The sequence below is a fragment of the Prionailurus viverrinus genome, chromosome A2, assembly GCF_022837055.1.
Source record: "Prionailurus viverrinus isolate Anna chromosome A2, UM_Priviv_1.0, whole genome shotgun sequence".
Lineage (NCBI taxonomy): Eukaryota > Metazoa > Chordata > Mammalia > Carnivora > Felidae > Prionailurus > Prionailurus viverrinus.
Window position 1 is genome coordinate 1,190,577 of NC_062562.1, and position 6,840 is coordinate 1,197,416.

Here is a 6,840-nt window from a genome sequence, read left to right on the forward strand (position 1 = left end):
AGCGCGCCCGCCCCCCGTCCTGATTGGACGGCGCTACGGGACCATGCATCCTGATTGGTCCGTCTTCCGGACCCCGCCCCCTCAGAGACCGGGCCTGCGGTTGCCCACCCACAGTGCCTCCGCGCCTCCGCACCGCCCCTGCCCCCCCTGATTGGACAATCCTCCCAGACCCTGCCCCTTGCGTCCTGAGTGACAGGTCGTTCGGACACACGTGTCTGGCCAGCGTGGGCTTAGAGCTGAGACCGCTCCCTGCGGTTGGACCTCCGGCGCCTGCAGCTCGGCCACCCATCCTGCCTGCGTCTTCCTCCTGGACCGTGAGATCCTGACTCAGTTTCCCTGCGGAGCGCCCGTTGTCGGGAGCCTGGACAGGAGGGGACGGGCGGGAGGGGCCGGTGAGCCCTAGGGTCAAGGGTTGGCGCGGGGGCGAGGTCAAGAGCGGATCTGTGACTTTTGTTTAAGAACAAAGATCCTCCTGGCGCCTGGGTGGCTCCGTGGATTCAACCTCCGACTTGGGCTCAGGTCATGATCTGGCTGTTCGTGAGTTCGAGTACCTTGTCGGGCCCAGTGTTGACAGCTCGGAGCCTGGAGCCTGCTTCAGATTCTGTGTCTGCCACTCTCTCTCCCTACCCTGCTCAAGCTCTGTCTCTCTCTCTCTCTCAAAAATAAACAAACGTTTAAAATATATATATTTAAAAAGAACAAAGAGCCTCAACAGTAAGGGCAGAGCCAGGGTCCGTGGGTTTTGACCTGTGACCTTTCACGCTAGGAGGCCCCGCCTCCTCTCCCGTCCCCACCTCTGGGACTTGAGGTCGGTCAACCTCGCCCCTCAGTACAGCCACAGGGGTGGGATGTTGGAATTCTCAGACCTGCATTTTACTCTTTTCAGCCAAAAAGCCCACAAGACTGTAAAGCAACCCAAAGCGTTTATTTGGGGTCTTAGGGCTTGCAATCCGGAGAGCCAGAGTCAAAATACAAAGTGTGCTCCGAAATGCTAACAAGAGAGCAGGCTTATAAAGGCAAAAAATACAAGGTTACATAAGTTGTTTTGAAAGAATTATGATTGGTGCTGGCAGAGTTTAAACTGACTGTCTAATGCACGATTGGCTACTTGGCTAACAGGCATTACATGATCTCTATTTCGGTCCCCAGTAGGAGGAAGTGTTCCAGGAGGAGGTGGAATTGCAATTGACAAAAGTCAAAAGTTCACGGTGTTCTGAAAATTGGAACAGGGGACGTGCCTAGTCCCAGCTTCCTGAATGTCCTTCCGACTGTATTTTGAGTGACTCTTTTAGGGCTACCTTCTTCATTGAGTCGTCTTTCACACTCTGCAAGGAGATGTTTTTCAGATCTCTAGCGAATTTTGTACAATTAAAGGCTACGATATCCTGAAGGCAATTGAATTCCTATTTTAACTGATTTAAAAGTAATAAAAGCTGAAAAAAATGAAATAAAAGCATTAAAAGCTGAAATAAATTTATGTTGGACCTGAAACACTAAATACATCAGCAGCATTTAATACGACTGCTCATTTCAAAAATAACCCCCCCAGCGTTGGGTAGAGAAGTGTAAACTCCAGCATCATTGACCCTGTTACTTACAAACGTAATTATAAAAATTAATTTTCTCTGTTTTGCAAAAAGGTATTATTCACTTTCATAAAAAGGAGTGTTCAGGGTGTTAAGAAATAAAATTCATCTCAGCACATCTGAATATGTAATTTGGCTTTATTTCACGATTCATGAATCAGACTACATCTCATCTACAAAGGAGCTCTGAGGAACCACACAAAATAGAAGCCTTTCTTAAGAAGAAGGGGTGGGGAAAAGAAGTTTCTAGCAAAGGCTGGATTGTTTCAGGCAAGGTCACCTTCCTTTGGTGGAAAGTGTGTGTATCAGGCAGGTTATCTCACTGGTGCTGACCAGCAATTCCAGACTGACAGGTGAAGTTCACGTTCCTCAAGAGAGGCCAAAACCGCAATTAGATTAAGTATTAAATCTCCCGGTGCTGATGTGGGACTTAGCACCAGTGACTCCATTTGAGATCTGCTGTTTCTTTTTTAAGAAGAGGAACATAGGGGCGCCTGGGTGGCTCAGTCGGTTAAGTGTCCGACTTCCACTCAGGTCATGATCTCATGGTCCATGAGTTCGAGCCCCGCGTCGGGCTCTGTGCTGACAGCTCGGAGCCTGGAGCCTGTTTCCGATTCTGTGTCTCCCTCTCTCTCTGCCCCTCCCCCGTTCATGCTCTGTCTCGCTCTGTCTCAAAAATAAATGTTAAAAAAATTTTTTTTAAATAAAAAAAGAAGAGGAACATAGGGGCGCCTGGGTGGCTCAGTCAGTTAAGTGTCCAACCTCAGTTCGGGTCCTGAGTTTGAGGTTCATGAGTTTGAGCCCCACATCGGGCTCCCTGTTGTCAACACAGAGCCTGCTTCGGATCCCCTGTCCTCCTCACTGCCCCTCCCCCGCTCTCTGTCTCAAAAATAAAGAAACACTAAACATTTTTTTTAAAGAAGAGGAACATATTTGAGAATAATCTCCTATGTAGAAAAGTGACTTCCAAATTAAAAATAAATCCCTTTTGACTTACAAACTAAACATTTCTTTCTTGGTATGGATTAATAATAAACAAATGCCACATATAAAAAAATCCAGCCTGGGATTCAGAAATCCTTCTAAGACTCTCTGGTAGCATGTCCTTCAGCAATTCATTTCCTGTACATCTGGTCAGTATTTATGCAAAAAGTAACAATTTCATATACCTATCTTGCTTTCTTTGTTACATAAAAAAGGAACATATATATACGGCAATAGAATTTGATGTTTTGGTTCAATTAGAAATAAATCCCACGCAGGGCACCTGGGAGGCTCAGCGGATTAAGCGTCCAACTCTTGATCTCAGCTCAGGTGTTGATCTCCGGGTCACGAGTTCAGACCCCGTGTTGGTCTCCGCCCTGGACACCGGGTTTATTTCCAAACTTTTGCTACTCAAATACTGCTCTCTGTTGGGAAAATATAACTGAAAACCAAACCTCCTGCCAACCCAGGAAACCTGTCACAAAGACTGAAGAGAAAGAGACCAGGAGAACAGTTTTATTTCTGAGTCAGCACTAAGCCAGAATGTGACCTGCATCTCGGGCAATCCTCTTGAGAACCTGGAAAGACAAAGAAATCTCTCCCCGTTACGCAGCCAAGCACAGTCAAGCCATTCCATACACGTTCTCAGGATAAGTGATAACCAGTCCTCCCGTGGCCAATCCCAACAGCCTTTGTCATACAATCATGCATCCTCCACCCACCTGGTGACTCGGTGACCGTCCGTATTAGTTACTTGGCTTTGTGCAAAGGAAAAACAAGCCTCTCTTTGTGACGGTCGGGTCGGTAGTTTTGCAAGTGAGAGAAGCCCCCATGGAGAGACCGCTCTCTCTTTTGCTGATTTCATTTCAAAGTGAGCTCCCAGGAAAGAGTCCCGGTGGTAAAGCAGGCGAACGCTTTCCTTAGCTTTTACAGAGGTTTACGTACATTTCAAAGGAGAAGGGGTTTATAAACACAAGTTCTCTAAAGAAAATGCTGTAAGAAAAAAAGGAGGGAGCCATCTGTTTCCTCATTTTCAACACGGAGAATGAAAGCTCTTACTCTCAGTTCCATTTGCCTGTAAACCAACTAAATTTCAAAGCACCCGGTATGAAAGGCTTGAGAACCTCTTCCAAACTAAGAGTGAAATCAAAGCTGGGGGATGGTCAGGGGCGCCTCAGTGACTCAGTCTGTTAAGCGTCTGACTCTGGCTCAGGTCATGATCTCACGGTTCATGAGTTCCGTCTGTCTCTGTGCTGACAGCTCGGAGCCTGGAGCTGCTTAGATTCTGTGTCTCCCTCTCTCTCTGCCCCTCCCCTGCTGACACTGCCTCTCTCTCTCTCTCTCTCTCTCTCTCTCTCTCTGTCTCCCAAAAATAAATAAACATTTAAAAAAAAATGGGAGATGGTCACATCATGTGGTAAAATAAATATTTGAAAACTGTGTATTATTTCATGCTTTAAAAATTATTTAGATTGGTATTGTGAAGTACACTGGACTGAGGAAAAAAACGCACTAAATATTTTAATGTTAAGTTTAATCATTTTAACTAGGGCTGCCTGGGTAGTTCAGTCGGTTGAGCATCTTGACTCTTGATTTCGACCCAGGTCATGATCCCAGAGTCGTGGGATTGAGCCCCACTCAGGCTCTGCACCGAGCGTGGAGCCTGCTTAGGATTCTCTGTCTCTCTCTGTCTCATTCCCTCTCTCTCTCTCTCTCTCTCTGTCCCTCTTCCCCACTCATGCTCTCTCTAAAATTAAATTAAAAACAATTTTAAGCAAAAAATTATGTGAACTTGAAGGAACAAATAATAAATGTTTTATAGCCTGGGCACCCACATTCATGAACAAACTGGGCAGCTACTCATATCTTGGGGTGCCCACCACCTGACTCATCACCCTTCAGCCACTGGATATAATCACTACCCTGAATCACGCCGCTGCTCTTCATCAATTCGCCATCTATTATTTATGACTAAGCAGGGTTTGGTTTAATTCTGTCTCTTCTGGGGGCGCCTGGCTGGCTCAGTCATTAGAGCTGGCGACTCGTGATCTCAGGGTCGTGGGTTCAGGCCTGATGTTGGGCATAGAGCTTATTTAAAAAAAAAAAGAAAATCAGTCCTGGCTGTTTTGGAATGTAGGTTTTATTATTGTTCAGGTCTGATGAGGCCAGCAGGTTAGGAGACGAAGGGCACTGAAAAGGCCGTTTGAGGCACAATTGACATAGGACATTGTATTACCTAAGATTTAATAGCCATGAACCCCGAGAAACCATCACCACGCCGTCTGCTCACGTCCGCCGCCACACAACGTTGTAATGGAAAGGTAATCTGTTATTGACAGCCCCAGAAGAGAGGGCATGCCACTCTGTGCCACACAGGCCCACTCGGAGAAGAAACACCAAACACCATGAGGAGAGGGATAAAGGGGGAAATGTAGCCAAATGTTTATTGTGGTTCCATTGGGCGGAAATAGGTGAGGCAGGGATGCAGGCTGGGGACAGGCTAGCTTGAGTGCAGCTACTCTGGGGTGTAGAGGCTACCCCTTCCTGCTTGGTACCCGGCCCTGGGGTGATTAGGGCAGGGGGACAGTGGTCTGAGAGTGAAAGCCCCATAGAGGAGGGGACGGGGAGATGGACTCTGAATTGGCTGATTTGCATATAAAAGGTGTGCTGTGGGCAAGCTGTTTCCTGTCTCTAGCCATTGGCAGCCTCTGTGGGGCCGTCCCTCCAGGGTCAGTGAGGCCCCAGATGTGACAGCATCAGAATACAAAAAAGGGGCGCCGGTCACGATCTCATGGGTCATGAGTTGGAGCCCTGCATCAGGCTCTGCACTATCAGTGAGGAGCCTGCTCGGGATTCTCTCGCGCGCTCTTTTTCTGTCCCTTCCCCCTTCAAAGTAAATAAAGTTTTAGAAAATATAGAAAGCGAAAATGCACAAATGATTGGTGAGGATGTGGAGAAATTGGGGGTTCTTGTGCACGGCTGGTGGGAACAAAAACAGTGCAGCCGCTTTGGAAATGTTTGGTGGTGCCTCAAAAAGTTAAACACAGGGGCGCCTGGGTGGCTCAGTCGGTTAAGCGTCCGACTTCAGCTCAGGTCACGATCTCACTGTCCGTGGGTTCAAGCCCCGCGTCGGGCTCTGTGCTGACCGCTCAGAGCCTGGAGCCTGTTTCAGATTCTGTGTCTCCCTCTCTCTCTGACCCTCCCCCGTTCATGCTCTGTCTCAAAAATAAAATAAAATGTTAAAAAAATTAAAAAAAAAAAAGTTAAACATAAAATGACCATGTGACCCAGGAATTCCACTCATTGGTATATACCCACAGGATCTGGACACCGGTGTTCAAACAGATGCTTGCACATCTGTGTTAATTGCAGTGTAATCCACAAGCTGAAGATCAATGGAGGGACAAATGCAGGCTCTCCCTCCACGCAGGCGCACGTCCACAGATGAACGTGTCCACCGCGCACGCACACATCCATCAGGTGCATCCACCGCGCACGCGCACGGCCGCAGAGGACAGTGTCCACCGCGCACGTGCACGTCCCTCAGCCGGAGCAGGAGCGAGGCGCCCACACCGGCCTCCCCGCCCATGGGCCCCGAACCCACGCCGCTCAGAGAGGAAACCAGACACCAGAGGCCACACGGGCTGTGAGTCCACGTGTGTGAAACGTCCAGAACAGGCCCATCCACGGACAGGAAGGGGTTTCGTGGGGGCTGGGAAGGGGGCAAAGGTGATGGCTGATGGGAACAGGGCTTCCTTTTGGTGTGATGGAATGTTCTGGAATTGATTGTGGCGATGGTTGTACGCACACCGTGTGAATGTGCTAGAAACTACACGTTGAGTGGGTGGAATACATGATATGTGATTTGTAGCTTAATAAAGCAGTTATTTAAGGAACAAAATGAGTCGGTGGTTCTCAGTGCAATGTGGAAGTTTATATCCTAGGATGGTGGGGTGTCGGGCCCCAGATTAGGGCTCAATATTATGTTCTGCCTTCGTGCGGTAAAATCGGGCCTTGAATGGCCTGAGCACAAGTCCCCCAGCCCTCAACTCTGCTCCCACCGATAAAGGCCCCCAAAGCCTCCCTACGGGGGGCCGGCCATGGCTGTCACTAACCCCCCCCCAACCCCCGCAGCCTCGAAATCAGTCCAACAAGACAATCACGTCCTCCCCCAGGACCAGGACCACCACCGCCCCGCATCCCTGCAAAGCCTGCCTCCCGCAGCCCCTGTGCCTCACTCTGTCCCTGAGTGTGCCCCCTGAGTGGCCCT